Source organism: Scyliorhinus torazame, chromosome 6, assembly GCF_047496885.1.
Source record: "Scyliorhinus torazame isolate Kashiwa2021f chromosome 6, sScyTor2.1, whole genome shotgun sequence".
NCBI lineage: Eukaryota > Metazoa > Chordata > Chondrichthyes > Carcharhiniformes > Scyliorhinidae > Scyliorhinus > Scyliorhinus torazame.
In genome coordinates, this window is record NC_092712.1 from 287,165,104 (window position 1) to 287,186,178 (window position 21,075).

At 50.9% G+C, this 21,075-nt stretch overlaps 1 pseudogene; it reads right to left on the minus strand.

The window, feature by feature from the left end:
• Nucleotides 1–10,438: 10,438 nt before the first annotated feature.
• Nucleotides 10,439–11,223, minus strand: LOC140425481 (zinc finger protein 706 pseudogene; annotated as a pseudogene).
• Between the last annotated feature and the right edge of the window lie 9,852 nt (nt 11,224–21,075).

Sequence of the window (21,075 nt, forward strand, 5' to 3'; positions counted from 1 at the left end):
AAAATGGTCGCATCCTTCGGACCGCCCGCTTAATGTGCCCCCAGCCCCGAATGAACCCCCCCCCATCCCTGCCCATGGGATCGGCCCTCCCCCGACTGTGGTGGCGCCGGACTGAGTCTGCAGCCGCCACGCTAAGTTCATGACGGGTGTCCCACGCCGTCGGGAACCCGGCCGGTGGAGATGGAGCATCGCGCCTGAGGCTGTGGAAACGTGGCGTGGTGGAGCATCGCGAAAGCGGCGGCGCGCCCGATTTTGGCGTCATCGGGGATTCTCTGCCTCCTCGCTGAACGAGATTTCGGCATCCAGCCTCGATATTTGATAGAAAATTATATTAAACATACAAATCTGACATCTCTACTGAATTACTAAAGATCAGAAATTTCCTGATTATTTGTGTTGATGTCAAACTCAGTTTCTAAGGGCATTTAATTTAGAATCAGAGTAAATAACTAAACATTTAGAATTGGCATTTTACTGATATTCCAGAAAGAGTTTGAGCAGTGCCAACACAAAGTTCAATATATAAACAAGCAGTGAGGGATATATCCATTCAAAATCTTAACTCAGGATATAGTGGGCGCGAATAGCAGGAGAGGCAGAAAACGAGAACCGCGCCAGGCGCCAAACAGTTTGCGATACAACCGACCTGCTCCCATAGCATGGCGAGAAACCAATTATCACTAGTTAAGTCCTATTTCCATACAATTAATGGGAGCCACCCCATATCCAGCGGCCTCCCATCATTCATCGGCCTGCCCAGCAAGTGGTCACGCTGGTGCTGATTAGTACTCCTTTAGAAAAACGTGAACCTGACAGGACGGCTTCTGTGGGGAACCGAGGAGGTGAGTAGCTATCTTTGCTCACAGGCAAAGAGCAAGGCTGCACTGGGCTTGCTGCCACACTGCTTGGCAGCCATACTTGGATGTGGGTAGGGGATCCTCCACAGAGGTGAGCCGCCATGGGAGGGTGCGGGGACAACTGGGGTGGGGGAGGGCAACCGCTCGGGGCACCCCCCTGCCAACTCCTGGAGCATGTGTACCCATTCTGAGGGCAACCCCTGTCCCTGCCCGTCTGCCCCACTGACCACCCATAATCCCCACCGAGCGCCGAGGCTTCTGGTTGTACGCCTGAGGCTATTGCTAATAGGGAATTGGCAATCGTGGTTAAGTGAGCATTTCATACATTCCAAGTGGATTCCCGTGTGTGGGCGGGCCATGTAGCATGTGGGAGTCATTGTCTAGAATCCCAATTAGACCGTGATTCCTGAACACTGCAGGAAGCAACACCACCCACGCAGCAGCCAACATCTGAACACCATGGATGGGACACAGCTCCGGGGACAAGTCCACGGCTGGAGGGTGGGTGGGTGCCACTGGAGGGGTCCTGCACCCGGTCCAGGTGATGTATGAGTGAGTGTCTGGGGTACAAGGTCTGGGGTCTGGTGAGGGGGATGGGGGCTCTGTGGCCAGGGTGTGTGGGCAGGGCATTCTGGGTAGGGGCGAGGGGAAAAGCAATGGGGGATTGGAAGGTCCCGGTGTGGGAAATACCACTGGTTGTCAGTCTAACACCCTCTCCCAATTCCTTACAGATATTGAATGTTATGGCAGGGATTCTGGGCCCAGAACTTGCCCTAGTGGTGCTGATGCCAGGTCAGATGGCCAGACACCGGAGAAGACTGCAGCAGCAGCAGATGCTCGAGGTGAGGGACCATTTGCTGGACCCTGCCCCACACCCTGAGGACCCAGTCACCCATTAGGCCAGGGAGGGTCCCAGAGGGGAGTCCGGCGATGGCCCAGGGTGTAAAGGCGCCTCTTGCCGTTTGAACAAATGATGGACAGCGCATGCTGCAGGAGGCTCAGTCTCATCAAGGTGACGGTGCAGCATCTGTGCCATGTCCTCACGGACTTGGCACCACAAGGAACAGGAGGACACCCGCTCCCAGTGGCCATCAAGGTCACTGCAGCCCTGAGCTTTTACGCATGGAGATCGTTCCAGGACTCAAGCGGGGATCTGTGTGACATCACGTAGGTGCATCCAACAGGTCACGAATGCCCTGTGCCCGGGCGAAAGGCTACATCACCTTTGACATGGACCAAGCCCAGTAAGGTACCCGGTTAACAGGTTTTTCCGCCATTGCCGGGATGCCCCAGTTCCAGAGGGTAATAGCTGCCACGCATGTTGCCCTGTGTTTACAGGGCCAACTGGGAGTGCCCTATGTTAACAGAAAGGGGTTCCACTCCATGAACATAGAGATCATGCATGTGTGTGCACATTTCCCAGGGAGTGTCCATGACAGCTACATCCTGGGGCAGTCGGTCATCCCCGGGCTCTTCGAGGACCACCCCACGATGGGCGGCTGTTCTTGGGGGATAAGGGGTACCCGCAGAGGACCTGGCGAATGACGCCAGTACGGAGGCCGGAGACCGAAGTGGAAACCCGGTACAACGAGGCCCTTGAGGCTACCCGGGCTGTCACTGAGCAGTGCATCAGACTGCCCAAGATGCGGTTCCGACGCCTCGGCCGCTCCGATGGTGCACTGCAGTACACCCCACAGAGGTCCGCCTGCTTTGTGCTGGTTTGCTGTGCCCTCCACAACCTCGCACAGCAGTGCAGCAACGAGCTGGAGGTTGGTGATGAGAAACATGTGGTCACCCCCGAGGAGGAGGAGGGTGAGGGTGATGAGGTGGCGCCGGACCAGCAGGGGCTGGAGGACGAGGCCAGGGAGGAACCAGAGGACCAGCTGAAGGCTGCAGGACAGGCGGCAGCGGCGAGGGTCGGGCAAGCTCGGAGGGCCCGGGAGGCCCTCATACTTGCCCGATTCATTTAGGACACGGCCTGGTCTGTCACCCCCCAACTCCTATTTTCCACCCTTGCAGGGCCTGTGTCACATCACTCCAGGCTGCTGGGACTGTGTTGGCACCATCACTCCAGGCTGCTGGGACTGTGTTGGCACCATCAGCGGATCACTATCGAGAGCAAGGGGGTGATGATAACCCGCAGAGAGCTGCGTTCCAGTGCTCCTCAATATATGCTATTGTCTGATCCGTACCGGTCTGCTGAGTGCGCGCTCACACCCATCACCTGCATACGGTGTGCTCGGGGAGGGGGGAATGTCTGGAGAGATGGACCAAGGGTTCGGAGGTTGGCCCGCCTTGCGGAAGAAAGTGACAGAGGCATCATACTGGTTGTGCTCAAGGGTGTTTATTTTGTGTAACAGTTCCCCACTCTCCCCATGGTGCCACCCCTCCCCCCGCCATCACCCCCCGCCTACCCCCACAACCCTCACCCCCTGCCTACCACACCCCCACCCCGTCCCCCCTTACCCCGGCGCCCTCAGTGATTCTCGATGTGCTTTGCTCTCCTAGCTCTACCACTACGTCTAGTCGTGCACGTCTGAGGTGGAGGCAGCCAGCTGCTTACCACGTCCCATGGTCTTCGATGCCCGTGGCGGGCATCATCTGGGGGCTTTGGGGCCAGAGGGCCCTGGCTCACTTGTCGGCGGCACATGCACAACCGTGCCGTCCTGTCCCGTGTGCTGGCTGTGAGACACAACCTCATCAGAGGGGTGGAACTCGGGGCAGCTTGTGGCCACCGTTCTTGTTATTGATATCACAGGACCTTGCAAACAATTCACCAGTCACCTGCCCTTTGCATTTATAGACAACTGAGTGTAAGACATTGATGTGTCTCCAGTAGTACCCTGGAAGGATAAGAGGCAAAGGAAATTGAGGGCAGGGGGCAGTACGGTGGTGCAGTGGTTAGCACTGCTGCCTCACGACGCCGAGGACCCGGGTTCGATCCCAGCCCCAGGTCACTGTCCGCGTGGAGTTTGTACATTCTTCCCGTGCCTGCGTGGGTCTCACTCCCACAACAGAGGGTCGGTGGACTGGCCACACTAAATTGCCGCTTAATTGAAAAAAAAATGAACTGGGTACTCAAAATTTATTTTACAAAAAGAAAGAAATTGAGGGCAGCGGTAACTTTGAGAGCTACAGATAATTCATGGCCTCCAGGTCCAGCAATTAGATATGCTCCATCGAGGAGACCGCAGATATCTGCAACCACCTGATGTGACAACCTCAGCCTTCAGGAGCACTGCTTTTCCCAGAGGCTAAGGAAGCTGAGCCCCATGTCTTCCTCATCAAAAGTCATATCCAAAGCAGTCATGACACCAAACAACCAGATGTTTTCTGTATGAACGCCTGCAAACTGCAACATTGAAGTCTCTTACGAGTACTGTCACTAAACACCAAACTATTTCCCAAAGAGATCTGGGAAAGCAATTGCAAGCACTGAGTTTTTAATTATATCGGAATTCCTCATCTTTACCGTGCCCATGAAATGTCACCCAATCTCACCTCCATTTTAATATCGAGTTTCCCGCGCCCTCCATTTTTGGAGGCATTACATCCAAATCGCTGCCAAAATCTCTCGAAAGGCCCTTGATTTAAATATTAGAGTTGTCGATCTATCTCCCCAGAGCCCTTTACACGGGTACACCCAAACCTGCCATGTGAAATAGGATGGTTTGTTGAAGTAGCACCGCACTACATCCTCATTATGTGCCTCACCAGCTGCCTAAAATGTCTAAAGGGGGATGGCACAGTGGTTAGCACTGCTGCCTCACGGCTCCGAGGACCTGGGTTCGATCCCGGCCCCGGGTCACTGTCCGTGTGGAGTTTGCACATTTTCCCCGTGTCTGCAAGGGCCTCACCCCCACAACCCAAATATGTGCAGGATAGGTGGATTGGCCACGCTAAATTGCCCCTTAATTGAACATTTTTAAAATAAATAAACAGAATGGCTGAAGAACCCTCGTAGAGTTTTTTCATGTTTGGGATGTAAGCATTGCTGGCTAGAGTGGCATTTGTTGTCCAGCCTAAGTTTCCCTGCTTGCTTTGATACAATGGTCTTCTATGCCACATCAGAGTCAATCAAGTTGATGTGCAACTGGAGTCAAATAGAGGCCAGACGAGGTAGCAATGGCAGCCTTTCTTCCCTAATGGACATTAGTGAACGGATTGGGCAGAATTCTCCGTCCATTTGCTGGCGGCGGGATTCTCTGGTGTCCCCCCCCCCGCCGACAGCGCACCCTGGCCTGCGGGTCTCCCAGCGGCATGGGGTGGTTTTAATGGGAAATCCCATTGACAAGCAGCGGGAGTAGAGATTCCCGCTGGCAGCCAATGTCGCGCCAAATTCTCAGTCCTCGCAACAGCGGTAGCAGGGCGGACTCACAGCGGATAATCCCGGCCATTGTGTTTTTTACAGCAACTCTCACAGCATTGTGGCCACTCTCAGTGTCATACATCGCAGATATTTGACAGACAAATCAATGGGAGATATAGTGATACATGAACCCTTTCGAAAATTTATCGATTGGTGGTTTTTGGACTATTGCAGCCTTTTGCTCTTCCTTTAAAATAAATGAAAAATCATTTAAAAATTCCTTGTACGTTCTGTCAATAATTCCGAAGTGAATGGCTACAGGTTATGTAGTTGGGAGACAATTAATAGGTTATCTCATTAAAACACATTTTGGCTCATTAAGAATTAAATCTCTCATTCTTCCTGTTTATCTGACAAATGGGTTTTTTAAAAATCCCGTAGGAACCTTTCTCTCTTTGCATTATCAGATGATGACTGCCAAGTCCATTTGAACACATCGGGAAGTCTTCATTCTGCGAACAAGATTTCAAGTTGGTCATCATTTTTCAGAACAGCACATTACTTTTTTTGTTCAACATATTCCACAGAATTGCTATAGTGTTGGAGGATGCTGTTCAGCCCATTGAGTCTACACTAACCCTCTGAAAGAGCACCCCATCTAGGCCGACTCCCCTGTCCCAACCCCGTAACCTCATAACCCCACCCTAACCTGCACATCTTTGGGAACTAAGGGGCAACTTCGCTTGGCCAATCCACCTAACCTCCACTTTACCAATTGTTAGCCTGTCCAATGCCTCAACCACAGTCTTTCACTATAATATCAGCAGCAGGTTCTTCCTTGGTAAAGTCAGAGGCAATGTTAATTTAGTACCTCAACCACATCCCCTGCTTCCATGAGTTTGTTGGCAGAATCAGCACCTCACTTCTATATTTTTTTACGTTTCTCTCAGCCTCCTCCATTCCAACGAAAACAAATCCAGGCCATCCAACCTTTCCTCACAGCTAAAATTTTCCATTCCTGCCAACGTTCTTGTAAATCCCTATCTTCCCTTGTGATCTTTCAGCATCTCCATTCCTCAATCTCAACTCTATTTTAATAAAAGGTTTTCTGAAGCCTGTAAGACCCATGGTGGAAGAATTAATTTGCAATCACGGCAAATATTTCTGGAAAGAATTTGCATTTAAATAATATAATTAACGACTTGCCACTCTACATCCTTCCCATAATGTGATGACTAGAACTGCACACGGTTCTCAATCTGCAGTCTCACGATAGTTCTCTTAACTATACTCCTCCCTGCTCTTAAACTCAAGGCTTCAAGCAGTAAAGGAAAATTACCCAGTATACTTTCTGACCACTTTAACTGTTTGTCCTGTTACCTTCAGTGATCTGCAGACATATATTTGAGGTCCTTTTATTCATTTACGCTGTGGCCTGAATTTTCAGGCTCAAGGTGGATAGAAACATAGAAAATAGGAGCAGGAAGAGGCCATTTAACCCTTCAAACCTGCTCCACCATTTATTATGATCATGGCTGATCATCCAACTCAAAACTATGGCAATGTTGAACACTTTCCATAACCCCTCTCCCTTCCCAGCAGCCATGGCACCTGTTTCGCGATTTTTAAAAGCACAAGTGAAGCCCACCATTGGGAATTTCCCTAGTGAAGGCAGAGAATCGCGGAGGACCTGGGGAATACCAGGTTGGGCCCGCTAACGATATGCAAACGCTGTTTACTGTGTGTGCGTTCTGGAACGCACTGAGGCCGCTGTCGAGGCACTGGAGAATTGCAATTTGGCGTGAAACCAGCACCAGCCATGATTTTGGAGTCAAAACCAGTTCTCCGCCCAATCACATTTCACGATTCCGGCATCGGCTGAGGGCGAATCCCGCCCACAGTGCTTTGGCTTCAACTGCTTTCTGTGGTAATGAATTCCACAGGCTGACCACTCCCTGGGAGAAGAGATTTCTGCTTCTCTCAGTCCTAAATGGTCTACCCCGTATCCTGGGACTGTGACCCCTGGTTCTGGACACCCCCCACCATCAGAAACGTCCTTTCTGCATCTCGCCTGTCTAGTCCTTGATGTGTTAGGCAGGTAGGTTCGATGTGGACTGCACTCAATGCAGGGAAGCTAGAAACAGACGTCTAACACTGGAGAAGATCCAACACTGTTTTATTCAACGATAGAACGGATATATATATATTCAGCTGTGAGTCGACACTATACTGAACTGACTGGAGATCTTGTAGTCGCCTAACCAGACTTACTAGCTACCGCATGGTGTTTGTGCTTGCTAGCTCGTGGACTCTGACTGTCTCAGTGGCTGGGTCCCGAGAGAGAGGGAAACCTAGTGCCCTCTGGCTTTATAGTGGTAGTGTCCTGTCTGGTGATTGGCTGTGCTGTGTTGTATGCTTACTGGTCATCCTGTGTGTCAATCACTGCCTGTCTGCATCTCATTATATACATGAGTGGATATTATGACATCTCCACTATTTCTTTTGATAAATATATACTAAGGTGTGCGTGCGTATATATATATATGCCTGACTATATACAAAAGGTGTCTAAATGAACGTATATATATAGGAAGGTGTCGATAGTGCAGATACATGGCAAACAAAACAATATTTACAGAGGTTAAATTGATGAAGTCACAAAATGTACAAAAGTTCAGACTACAGATTCAGTCTTTGTGGTGGGTGACAAATTCTTGTCGATCGCCGCAGAGGTGGATCAAGAGCCGCCTGCACGTGGATAGGTGGGATCGCTGCCATCGCGGTGGTCGCATGGGCCGGCAGGATTGCTGGTAGATAGGTGGCCTCGTGGCAGGGTATGTCTGGAGGAAGCATCGTAGGCGGCGGGGCACTTCGGTCAGCTAGCGGGCGTGGAACTCTTCACAGTGCCCGTCTGTTGCGCCGTAGCAGGGACCCATCAGCCATGCGGACAAGGAATGATTTTGGGGCCACTTGTTTGATCACAACAGCTGTGGCTGACCAGCCGCCCTCTGGCAAATGGACACGAACATGATCAGTTGGGGCCAGCTCGGCTAGGTCCGTGGCATGAGCATCGTATGTGGCCTTCTGTTGGGCCGGTGACTGCTGCATTTTCTGTAAGACCGTGAGGTGGTCAAGGTCTGGAACATGTATGGCTGGAACTGTGGTCCTCAGAGTGCGATTCATGAGCATCTGCGCGGGAGACAACCCGGTGGACAGTGGGGTTGCCCTGTATGCCAGCATCGCCAGGTTGAAGTCGGAGCCTGAGTATGCAGCTTTGCACAGCAACCGTTTTACGATATGGACCCTGTGGTGAATGTATAGTACTAGTAATTCACCAGTGTATTAGTATCATGTTCTGCCATTGTGTTACAGCTATGTTATGTTGTTGCCATTGTGGGCTCCACCTATGGGCCATTGTGTGGCTTCACCCACAGGGGGATATGTTGGGGCATGTACGGGCTCCGCCCATGGCTCAACCCCGTGAAAGGAAATATAAAGAGCAGTTGACCTGTAGGCGGTTCACAGTATTGTACCAGTTACAGGCAGGCAGTGTTCTAAGCTGATTAAAACCACGGTTTACTTCTACTCGTGTCTTTGAGTGAATTGATGGTCTATCAGACCCCTTTCCTGGCCTGCCCATTTGCGGGGAGTGGGGACTGGAGGTTACGTGATGGAAGTTGTAGGACTGTGCAAAATCAGACCATTCCTGGCTGTAAAAGCAAGGACCGCTGTCGCTCATTACCGTGAGCGGAATCCCATGCTTGGCGAACGTTTCTTTGCAGGCTTTGATTACCACCTTCGGCGTGAGGTCGGACAGTTTCACCACTTCTGGGTAACTGGAGAAGTAGTCAACCAGGAGTACGTAGTCACGTCCCTTGGCGTGGAAAAGGTCTACACCTACTTTGGACCACGGAGAGGTCACGATCTCGTGCTGTTGCAGCGTTTCCTTGGGTTGAGCTGGTTGAAACTTCTGACATGTAGGGCAGTTGAGGACTGTGTCGGCAATGCCCTGGCTGATGCCCGGCCAATAGACCGCCTCCTGAGCTCTGTGTTGGCATTTCACGACCCCAAGGTGACCCTCATGGAGTTGGCCCAGCACCATAGCCCGCATGCTCTGAGGAATTACGATCCTGTCGAGTTTCAGCAGGATTCCCTCCACCACCGTCAGGTCGTCTTTTACGTTATAGAACTGGGGACATTGTCCCTTCTGCCAGCCATTGGTAAGGTGCTGCATCACACGCTGCAGCAGAGGATCCTTGGTCGTCTCCTCACGAATTTGGACCACCCGCTCGTCAGAGGCCAGAAGGTTGGTGGCACACAACTGCACTTGCGCTTCTATGTGTCAGGTGAAGTCACTTTGTTCATGTGGTAGTCTGTGTAGAGGTATTACGGTACCTGGTAATGCTGGAACACCATTGGTAGATATTGTATGTTTCCTATTGGGCAAGCTGCAAGGCGGGGTATAAGAGCCCGTGCTACCCCAGCAGCTTTTTTTTTACAAGAAAATGTGCTTCTGATATTTATTAAAGAAATTATAATGAGCTCCAGATAAATCACAAAACACAGCATGTGCATGACTTTGCAAGGTTGCTACAGAACAAAGACTTAAAAACACGGCCAAAGGGTAGAACTAGGTGAAATACACAAGCTATTGCAAACCCAGTTTCTGTGATTTCAAATAGGAATTTTCTCAAGTCAATTTCAGAATTACCTTCCCATTACATTTGAGAAACCCCTTCAACTTTTTTAGACTTTAAAAAACATGACTAGTTTAAGACACATTACTACTAACCTGCGAGCTTTGCAATGTTAACTCTACAATTGTTAGCTACAAAGCAACAGTTTGAAAACAGTCAGCAATGCTCAGACACACCTGCTTATTAGCATTTATGCATCTGGAAACCACCTCTCCACATTTTAAACTGTTTGGGATGCTACAGTATAATTTGCAATAGAAAAATCATGGAGCTCAGATGAAATCTGTTATTTTCAGGTAATCAAGCACTTCATAAAATAAGTGGTTTTAAAACGAGAGAAGTGGCTGAGTTTTGCAATCATCTGGAAACATCCACTTTATGGCCAGTGAGAAAGACCCTATTGTCATCTTCAGAATTCTTCATTGTTTGATTGCAATTATCATTTAAGTTAAAAGATTGCAACAGTGAAACAATTTATCTTTAATATATTGCATCAACCCTTCTACAAAGGCGGCGCTGAACACAAGCTGTACAATGGGTACTTATCCTAATGTGGACGACTGGCCTGCGCTTAGCAAGGTCAAGGTATTTTATTAGTGATAGGCCAATGTACCAACTTAACCAAACTTGTAAAAGCAAGACAACATTCACTGATAGGAGGTTCCTGCTAAACCAATGCAACGATAAGCCACAGATGATATGCTTCCACATTATAGTTTTGCAATAGTCTCCAACAGTACAGGTATCACAACGATGCCAGTGCTTAAAAATAGTGAATGGAAGAGATAAGCAAATATTAGTACTGGTCTCACGAGGACAGTACCACTTTCTCACCCAGCTCACTTGAAGAATTGGCAGCTTTGTTATGTTTGGAAAAAAAAAAAATGTTGACTCCAATGCTCCCTTGTCCCAAAACATGAAAGGAATAAACATTGATTGTTCAGTAGTAATAAGTAGAAAGTGAAAAGGTTGAAGAATCAAATATTCTTAATCTTTTCCAGGCCTTGTGTAGTTGGTTCAGTGCATCATGTCAGCAGAATTCCAAGTCCAAATCCAAGTTTTGTTTTCTTTTTATGCCTGTACATCAACCAATTCAGGAGGCAAAGGAGATTTAGGGTGTTTACTCTCAAAATGTTGTTTGAAAGTTTTAGGATCTGGCATCTGTGTCTTACAGACTGGACATGTGTGCACAAGTGCTGCATTCGCTGCTGCCTTTTGATCAGATCCTCCCTTTTTCTTTTCAGCTTGCCTCTCGGCATTCTTCTGCTGGGCTTGTATTTTCTGCTGTCCACGAGCCATGATGAAACTCAGGAAATCAGGCGGCGCCCACCCGGGTCGCAGTTAGTCGCGGGGGTGGGGGGGAGAGTCTCCAGCAGCTTTCTTTCTGTACCTGAGCTGCTGGGGGAAACATCTAGCTTATTAAAGCCTTCAGTTGGACTACAACCTCGTTTTAGTGGTCATTGATCGTGCATCAATTTAATAAACTAGATTTAAAAGGATGGAGCTCCAAATCAAGCCGGAGTGTCTGCAACTCAGCCCCCACGCAGCGAACTCAGCGGCAATCTTTAAGCACTGGCTGGCGTGTTTTAAAGGATATCTCGGAATGGCCGAAAACACGCCCACGGGAGAACAGAAATTGCAAGTCCTGCACTCGAGGGTGAGCCCGGAAATTTACACCCTCATCGAGGACGCGGGCGACTTCGATGCAGCAATGGAGCTGCTAAAAGGACACTATATTCGCCCGATAAACCAAGTCTACACCCGACATCTGCTAGCAACGAGGTGACAAATCCCTGGGGAATCGCTGGAAGAATTCTACCGTGCGCTCCTGGTGTTGGGGAGAAACTGCAGCTGCCCGCACGTTTCGGCAAGCGACCACACAGAACTCGAACCGGGACGCTTTCGTGGCAGGTATGCTGTCCTCCCAAATCTGGCAGCGATTGCTGGAAAAAGACACCTTAGGCCTCAAGGAGGCACGGGCCCTTGCGGGCTACCTGGATGTGGCCTCCCGAAATGCCTGCGCTTACGTTCCCGACTGCGCGGCAGCCGCCTGGGCAGCGTGGAACGCCTCCGCAGCCGACCCCGAGACATCTCCCATCCCCCCACAAGCTTGTGCTGCAAGGCGGCCTGGCAACACCGGGGGGCCCCGCTGCTACTTTTGCGGGCAAGCCAAACTCCCCCGGCAGCGCTGCCCGGCCCGCGCATCCACCTGCAAGGGATGCAGTAAAAAGGGCCACTTCGTGGTGGTATGCCAGGCCCGTGCGGTTGCCGCGGTCTCCGGTGGCGAATGCGGACCGCCTCCACAAACCTCTCCACGGTCCCCGTGCGGATGCGGGCGCCGCCATCTTCCTCCTCCAGCCACGTGCGGCCCCTGGGCGCGCCATCTTGTTCCATGGACGCCACGTTCGATGGATGGGTGCCGCCATTTTGTGCACCCCCAGCCATGTCCAACCAATGGGAGCCGCCATCTTGGATGGACTCCCAGGACCCCAGCTCGGCTGACCGCACACCGCCCGAAGAGAACACTCAACTGCTGCGATTAGCCTCGGTGACCCTGGACCAGTCCCGGCCTCGAACACTCTCAACTGCTATAACAACAGTACAAATCAACGGACACGAGACGTCCTGCTTAATCGACTCTGGGAGTACGGAGAGCTTCATACACCCCGAAACGGCAAGGCGCTGTTCTCTCCTCGTCCACCCCGTTAATCAAAAATCTCCCTGGCCTCCGGTTCCCACTCAGTAGTGATAAAGAGGTTTTGTGTAGCAAACCTCACGGTCCAGGGAAGGGAGTTTAAAAATTACCGGCTCTACGTCCTTCCCCACCTCTGCGCAGCCACACTCCTAGGTTTAGACTTCCAGTGTAATCTACAAAGTCTAACTTTCAAATTCAGCAGCCCTTACCCCCCCCCCCCCCCCCCTCACTGTCTGCGGCCTCGCGAGCTTCAACGTCGATCCGCCTTACCTGTTTGCGAACCTCACCCCGGATTGCAAACCCATCGCCACTAGGAGCAAATGGTACAGTGCCCAGGATTGGATATTTATTAGGTCAGAGGTCCAAAGGCTCCTGAGGGAAGGAGTCATTGAAGCGTACAACAGTCCCTGGAGAGCTCAAGTAGTGGTGGTAAAGACCGGGGAGAAGCATAGGATGGTCATCGACTACAGTCAGACCATCAACAAGTTTACGCAGCTGGACGCGTACCCTCTCCCCCGCATATCCGACCTGGTAAACAGGATCGCGCATTACAAGGTCTTCTCCACGGTGGATCTTAGGTCCGCCTACCACCAGCTCCCCATCCGCACTAGTGACCGCAGATACACTGCCTTCGAGGCAGATGGGCGGCTCTACCACTTCTTAAGGGTTCCCTTCGGTGTCACTAAGGGGGTCTCAGTCTTCCAGCGCGAGATGGACCGAATGGTTGACCGGTACGATTTACGGGCAACATTCCTGTATCTCGATAATGTCACCATCTGTGGCCACGACCAGCAGGACCACGACACCAACCTCTGAAAATTCCTCCAGACCGCAAAGATTCTTAACCTTACGTACAAGGATAGCACTGACGCATAGCCATCCTCGGCTACGTAGTGCGAAATGGAGTTACAGGCCCCGACCCTGAACGCATGCGCCCCCTTATGGAGTACCCCGTCCCTCACTGCTCCAAGGCCCAGAAGCACTGCCTCGGGTTTTTCTCTTACTATGCCCAGTGGGTCCCCAAATATGCGGACAAGGCCCGTCCCCTGATCCAATCCACAGTTTTCCCCTGTCGATAGAGGCCCGCCAGGCCTTCAGCCGCATCAAAGCAGACATTGCAAAGGCCATGATGCATGCCATTGAAGAGTCCCTCCCCTTCCAGGTCGTGAGCGACGCATCTGACGTAGCTCTGGCGGCCACCCTCAACCAAGCGTGCAGACCCGTGGCCTTCTTCTCACATACCCTCCATGCTTCCGAAATCCACCACTCCTCAGTCGAAAAGGAGGCCGAGGGCATAGTAGAAGCTGTGCGACATTGGAGGCATTACCTGGCCGGCAGGAGATTCACTCTCCTCACTGACCAATGGTCGGTTGCTTTCATGTTCGATAATGCATAGCAGGGCAAGATAAAAAACGCTAAGATCTTGTGGTGGAGGATCAAACTCTCCACCTACAACTACGAGATCTTGTATCGTCCTGGGAAGCTAAACGAGCCTCCTGATACCCTGGCCCGCGGCACATGTGCCAACGCACAAGTGGACCACCTCCGAGCCCTCCACGAGGACCTCTGCTACCCGGGGGTCACTCGCTTTTTCCAATTTATCAGGACCTGCAACCTGCACTACTCCATCGAGGAGGTCAGGACAGCCACCAGGAACTGCCAAATCTGCGCAGAGTGCAAACCGCACTTCTACCGGCCAGAGAAAGCGCACCTGATAAAGGTTTTCCGTCCCTTTGAATGCCTCAGCATGGACTTCAAAGGCCCCCTCCCCTCCACCGACCGCAACACGTACTTCCTGAACGTGATTGACAAGTACTCACGGTTCCCATTCGCCATCCCCTGCCCCGACATGACCGCAACCACCGTCTTCAAGGCCCTCCATAGCATCCTTACACTGTTCGGGTTCCCTGCTTACATACATAGTGATAGGGGGTCCTCCTTTATGAGCGACGAACTGCGTCAATTCCTGCTCAGCAAGGGCATCGCCTCGAGCAGGACGACCAGTTACAACCCCCGGGGAAACGGACAGGGAGAAAGGGAGAACGGAACGGTCTGGAAGACCGTTCTACTGGCCCTACAGTCCAGGAATCTCCCAGTCTCCCGCTGGCAGGAAGTCCTCCCGGATGCCCTCCACTCCATCCGGTCACTGCTTTGTACCACGACCAACCAAACACTTCACGAGCGTCTTCCCCAGGAAGTCCTCCTCTGGGACCTCACTCCCGATCTGGCTGGCAGCTCCCGGACCCATCCTGCTCCGAAAACACGTGCGGGCGCACAAGTCGGACCCGTTGGTCGAGAGGGTCCATCTTCTCCACGCTAACCCCCAGTACGCCTACGTGGCGTACCCCGACGGCCGACAAGATACAGTCTCCCTACGAGACCTGGCGCCCGCCGGATCCCCACGCACACCCCACCCACCAGTCCCACCCTCCCTCCCACCGGTGCACCTTACAGGAGGATCGGTCCTTCCGCCGGCCCCGTCCAGGCCCCCCACCCACCGACGCACACCGCAGACGCTCCCTTCCCAGGTCAACCGTTTTCCTCACCAGCGCCGTCTAGGGGTGTTGAAGCTGCCACAGAGATCGAAGCCACGCCCCCGGAGTCACAGATGCCTGAGCCTCCACCGCCATCACCACCAAAGCTTCGACGATCACAGAGGACGACCAGGGCCCCCGATCGACTGATTGCTTCATTTTAAAGTGTATATTGTTAATTGTGAATCTGTAAATAGTTACAAAACGCTGTACGGAGGTATTAGGGTACCTCCATAACTATAACTTTTATCACGTTTCCATGTTGTAATATCAGGCCACCACCCCCACCGGACTCTTTTTTAACAGGGAGTGAATGTGGTAGTCTGTGTAGAGGTATTACGGTACCTGGTAATGCTGGAACACCATTGGTAGATATTCTATGTTTCCTATTGTTCAAGCTGTATGGTAGCTCCGCCCTGAAAGGCGGGGTATAAGAGCCCGTGCCGCCCCAGCAGCCTTCTTTCTGTACCTGAGCTGCTGGGGGAAACATCTAGCTTATTAAAGCCTTCAGTTGGAATACAACCTCGCTTTAGTGGTCATTGATCGTGCATCAGTTCACACAGTGTGGTAATGGACCTGGATAGGGCATCTGTAACGATCAGCCCTTTGCCTGGCGTGTAGGCAAGTTCGAAGTCGTAGCGGCGTAGCTTAAGAAGAATTCGCTATAACCGAGGTGTCATGTCATTTAAATCCTTCTGGATTATATGGACTAGAGGCCTGTGGTCCGTTTCTACTGTGGATTTTGGCAGGCCGTAAACGTAGTCGTGAAACGTGACTATCCCTGTCAGGAGTCCCAGACACTCCTTCTCAATCTGAGCGTACCGTTGCTCAGTGGGCGTCATGGCCCTGGAGGCATACGCCACTGGAGCCTAGGACGAGGAGTCATCTCACTGGAGGAGCACCGCCCCAATGCCGTCCTGGCTTGCATCAGTCGATATCTTGGTTTCTTTGGTTGGGTCGAAGAATGCAAGACCCGGGGCTGTGGTGAGCTTTGCTTTCAGCTCACGCCATTCCTCTTCATGCGTGGGCAGCCATTGGAATTCCATCGACTTCTTGACGAGATGGCGGAGGGCCGCGGTGTGGGATGCCATATTGGGAATGAATTTCCCGAGGAAGTTGACCATCCTGAGTAAGCGGAGGACCACCTTCTTGTCCTCCGGGGTCTTCATGGCGTCGATCGCCGAGACCTCGTCGACATCTGGCCGCATGCCCTGCTGCGAGATGTGGTCACCCAGGAGCTTAATATCCGATTGACAAAATGAGCACTTGGCCCTGTTGAGCTGGAGATCATGTTCATGAATTCTCTGGAATACCTTCTTGAGGTGAGCAATGTGTTCCTGGGCTGTTGTGGACCAGATAATTACGTCATCAACGTATACGCGCCCCCCCTCGATGCCATCCATCATCTGCTCCATGATGCGGTGAAATACTTTGGAGGCAGATATGATCCCAAAAGGCATCCGGTTGTAGCAGTAGCGACCGAACGTGGTGTTGAACGTGCGCAGCTTGCGATTGGACGCGTCCAGCTGTATTTGCCAAAAACCCTTGGAGGCGTCCAGCTTAGTAAAGAATCTGGCATGAGCCATCTCATTGGTCAACACTTCACGTTTTGGTATCGGGTAATGCTCCCGCATGATGCTGTGGTTTAGATCCTTAGGGTCTGCCGGCTTCTTAACACAGACCATGGAGCTGACCCAGTTTATTGGCTCTGTGACATTCGATATGATGCCCTGGTCTTTGAGGTCCTGTAATTGCTTCTTCAGACGATCCTTGAGGGGTGCCGGCACCCGGCGTGGTGCATGAATTACAGGAGTGGCGTCCGGCTTGAGCAGTATTTTGTATCAGTACGGGAGCGTGCCCATTCCATTGAATACGCTGTGGTACTGCGTGATAATGTCGTCTATGTCGGCTTGCAAGTTTCCATCAGGCGAGGCCGTCACCGGTGATGGTGACATTGTGTGGACTCACTGAACCAGGTTCAGGAGCTTGCAGGCTCGAGCACCGAGCAGGGACGCTCTGTCAGGCCCAACGATTTCAAACCGCAGCGTTGCCTTGATCGCCTTGTTGGATACCCCTAGTTGACAGGAGCCACTAGAAACATAGAAACATAGAACATTACAGCGCAGTACAGGCCCTTCGGCTCTCGATGTTGCGCCGACCTGTGAAACCACTCTAAAGCCCATCTACACTATTCCCTTATCGTCCATATGTCTATCCAATGACCATTTGAATGCCCTTAGTGTTGGCGAGCCCACTACTGTTGCAGGCAGGGCATTCCACACCCTGAGTACTCTCTGAGGAAAGAACCTAGCTCTGACATTTGTCTTATATCTATCTCCCCTCAATTTAAAGCAATGTCCCCTCATGCTAGACATCACCATCCGAGGAAAAAGGCTCTCACTGTCCACCCTATCCAATCCTCTGATCATCTTGTATGCCTCAATTAAGTCACCTCTTAACCTTCTTCTCTCTAACGAAAACAGCCTCAAGTCCCTCAGCCTTCCCTCATAAGATCTTCCCTCCATACCAGGCAACATTCTGGTAAATCTCCTCTGCACCCTTTCCAATGCTTCCACATCCTTCCTATAGTGCGGCGACCAGAATTGCACGCAATACTCCAAATGCGGCCGCACAAGAGTTTTGTACAGCTGCAACATGACCTCATGGCTCCGAAACTCAATCCCTCTACCAATAAAAGCTAACACACCGTACGCCTTCTTAACAACCCTCTCAACCTGGGTGGCAACTTTCAGGGATCTATGTACATGGACACCGAGATCTCTCTGCTCATCCACACTGCCAAGAATCTTACCATTAGCCCAGTACTCTGCCTTGCTGTTATTCCTTCCAAAATGAATCACTTCACACTTTTCTGCATTAAACTCCATTTGCCACCTCTCAGCCCAGCGCTGCAGCTTATCTATGTCCCTCTGTAACTTGTAACATCCTTCCGCACTGTCCACAACTCCATCGACTAGTGTCATCTGCAAATTTACTCACCCATCCTTCTACGCCCTCCTCCAAGTCATTTATAAAAATGACAAACAGCAGTGGCCCCAAAACAGATCCTTGTGGTACACCACTAGTAACTGGACTCCAGTCTGAACACCATCAACCACCACCCTTTGTCTTCTTCCAGCTAGCCAATTTCTGATCCAAATTGCTAAATCACCCTGAATCTCATGCCTCCGTATTTTCTGCAGTAGCCTACCGTGGGGAACCTTATCAAACGCTTTACTGAAATCCATATACACCACATCAACTGCTTTACCCTCATCCACCTGTTTGGTCACCTTCTCAAAGAACTCAATAAGGGTTGTGAGGCAAGACCTACCCTTCACAAAACCGTGTTGATTATCTCTAATCAAAGTATTCCTTTCCAGATGATTATACATCCTAACTCTTATAAACCTTTCCAAGACTTTGCCCACAACTGAAGTAAGGCTCACTGGTTTATAGTTACCAGGATTGTCTCTACTCCCCTTCTTGAACAAGGGGACAACATTTGTTATCCTCCAGTCTTCTGGCACTATTCCTGTAGACAAAGGTGACTTAAAGATCAAAGCCAAAGGCTCAGCAATCTCCTCCCTAGCTTCCCAGAGAATCCTATGATAAATCCCATCCGGCCCAGGGGACTTATCTATTTCACACTTTCCAGAATTGCTAACACCTCCTCCTTATGAACCTCAAGCCCTTCTAGTCTAGTAGCCTGAATCTCAGTCTTCTCCTCAACAACATTGTCTTTTACCTGTGTGAATACTGACGAAAAATATTCATTTAGCACCTCCCCTATCTCCTCGGACTCCACACACAACTTCCCACTACTGTCCTTGACTGGCCCTACTCTTACCCTAGTCATTCTTTTATTCCTGACATATCTATAGAAAGCTTTTGTGTTATCCTTGATCCTACCTGCCAAAGACTTCTCATGTCCCCTCCTGGCTCTTCTTAGCTCTCTCTTTAGGTCCTTGCTGGCTAAATTGTAACACTCGAGTGCCCTAACTGAACCTTCATGTCTCATCTTTACATAAGCCTCCTTCTTCCTCTTGACAAGTGTTTCGACTGCATTAGTAAACCAAGGTTCCCTCGCTCGACCACTTCCTCCCTGCTTGACAGGTACATACTTATCAAGGACACGTAGTAGCTGTTCCTTGAACAAGCTCCACATTTCCATTGTGCCCATCCCCTGTAATTTTCCTCTCCATCCGATACATCCTAAGTCTTGCCTCATCGCACCATATTTGCCTTTCCCCCAGATATAACTCTTGCCCTGCGGTATATACCTATCCCTTTCCATCACTAAAGTAAACGTAATCGAATTGTGGTCACTATCACCAAAGTGCTCACCTACCTCCAAATCTAACACCTGTCCTGGATCATTACCCAGTACCAAACCCAATATGGCATCGCCTCTCGTTGGCCTATCCACATATTGTGTCAGGAAACCCTCCTGCACACATTGGACAAAAACGGACCCATCTGAAGTACTCGAACTACAGCGTTTCCAGTCAATATTTGGAAAGTTAAAGTCCCCTATAACAACTACCCTGTTGCTTTCGCTCCTATCCAGAATCATATTTGCAATCCTTTCCTCTACATCTCTGGAACTTTTCAGAGGCCTGTAGAAAACCCCTAACAGGGTGACCTCTCCTTTCCTGTTTCTAACCTCAGCCCATACTACCTCAGTAGACGAGTCCTTATCAAACGTCCCTTCTGCCACCGTAATACTGTCCTTGACTAACAATGCCACCCCTCCCCCCTTTTTACCACCTTCTCTGAACTTACTGAAATATCTAAACCCCGGCACCTGCAACAACCATTCCTGTTCCTGCTCTATCCATGTCTCCGAAATGGCCACAACATCGACGTCCCAGGTACCAACCCATGCCGCAAGTTCACCCACCTTATTCCGGATGCTCCTGGCATTGAAGAAGACACACTTTAAACCACCTTCCTGCCTGCCGGTACACTCCTGCAACTTTGAAACCTTATTCATGACCTCACTACTCTCAACCTCCTGTATACTGGAGCTACAATTCAGGTTCCCAAGCCCCTGCTGAACTAGTTTAAACCCTCCCGAAGAGCATTACCAAATTTCCCCCCAGGATATTGGTACCCCTCTGGTCCAGGTGTAGACCATCCCGTTTGTAGAGGTCCCACTGATCCCAGAATGAGCCCCAATTATCCAGAAATCTGAAACCCTCCCTCCTGCACCATCCCTGTAGCCATGTGTTCAACTCCTCTCTCTCCCTATTCCTTGTCTCGCTAACACGTGGCACGAGTAACAACCCAGAGATAATAACTCTGTTTGCCCTAGATCTAAGATTCCACCCTAGCTCCCTGAATTCCTGCCTTACATCCCTATCCCTTTTCCTACCTATGTCATTGGTACCTATGTGGACCACGACTTGGGGCTGCTCCCCCTCCCCCTTAAGGATCCCCAAAACACGATCCGAGCCATCACGGACCCTGGCACCTGGGAGGCAACACACCAACCGCGAGTCTCTCTCGTTCCCACAGAATCTCTTATCTATCCCTCTAACTATGGAGTCTCCAATGACTAATGCTCTACTCCTCTCCCCCTTCCCTTCTGAGCAACAGGGACAGACTCTGTGCCAGAGACCTGTACCCCATGGCTTACCCCTGGTAAGTCATCCCCCCCAACAGTATCCAAAGCGGTATACTTGTTACTAAGGAGAACGACCACAGGGGATCCCTGTACTGACTGCTTCCTTCCAGCCCCTCTCACCATCACCCATCTATCTTTATTCTGCAGAGTAACTACATCCCCGAAGCTTCTATCTGTGACCACCTCTGCCTCCCGAATGATCTGAAGTTCATCCAGCTCCAGCTTCAGTTCCCTAACGCGGTTTCTGAGGAGCTGGAGATGGGTGCACTTCCCACAGATGAAATCAGCAGTGACACCGACGGCATCCCTCACCTCAAACATTCTGCAGGAGGAACATTGCACTACCTTCCCTGC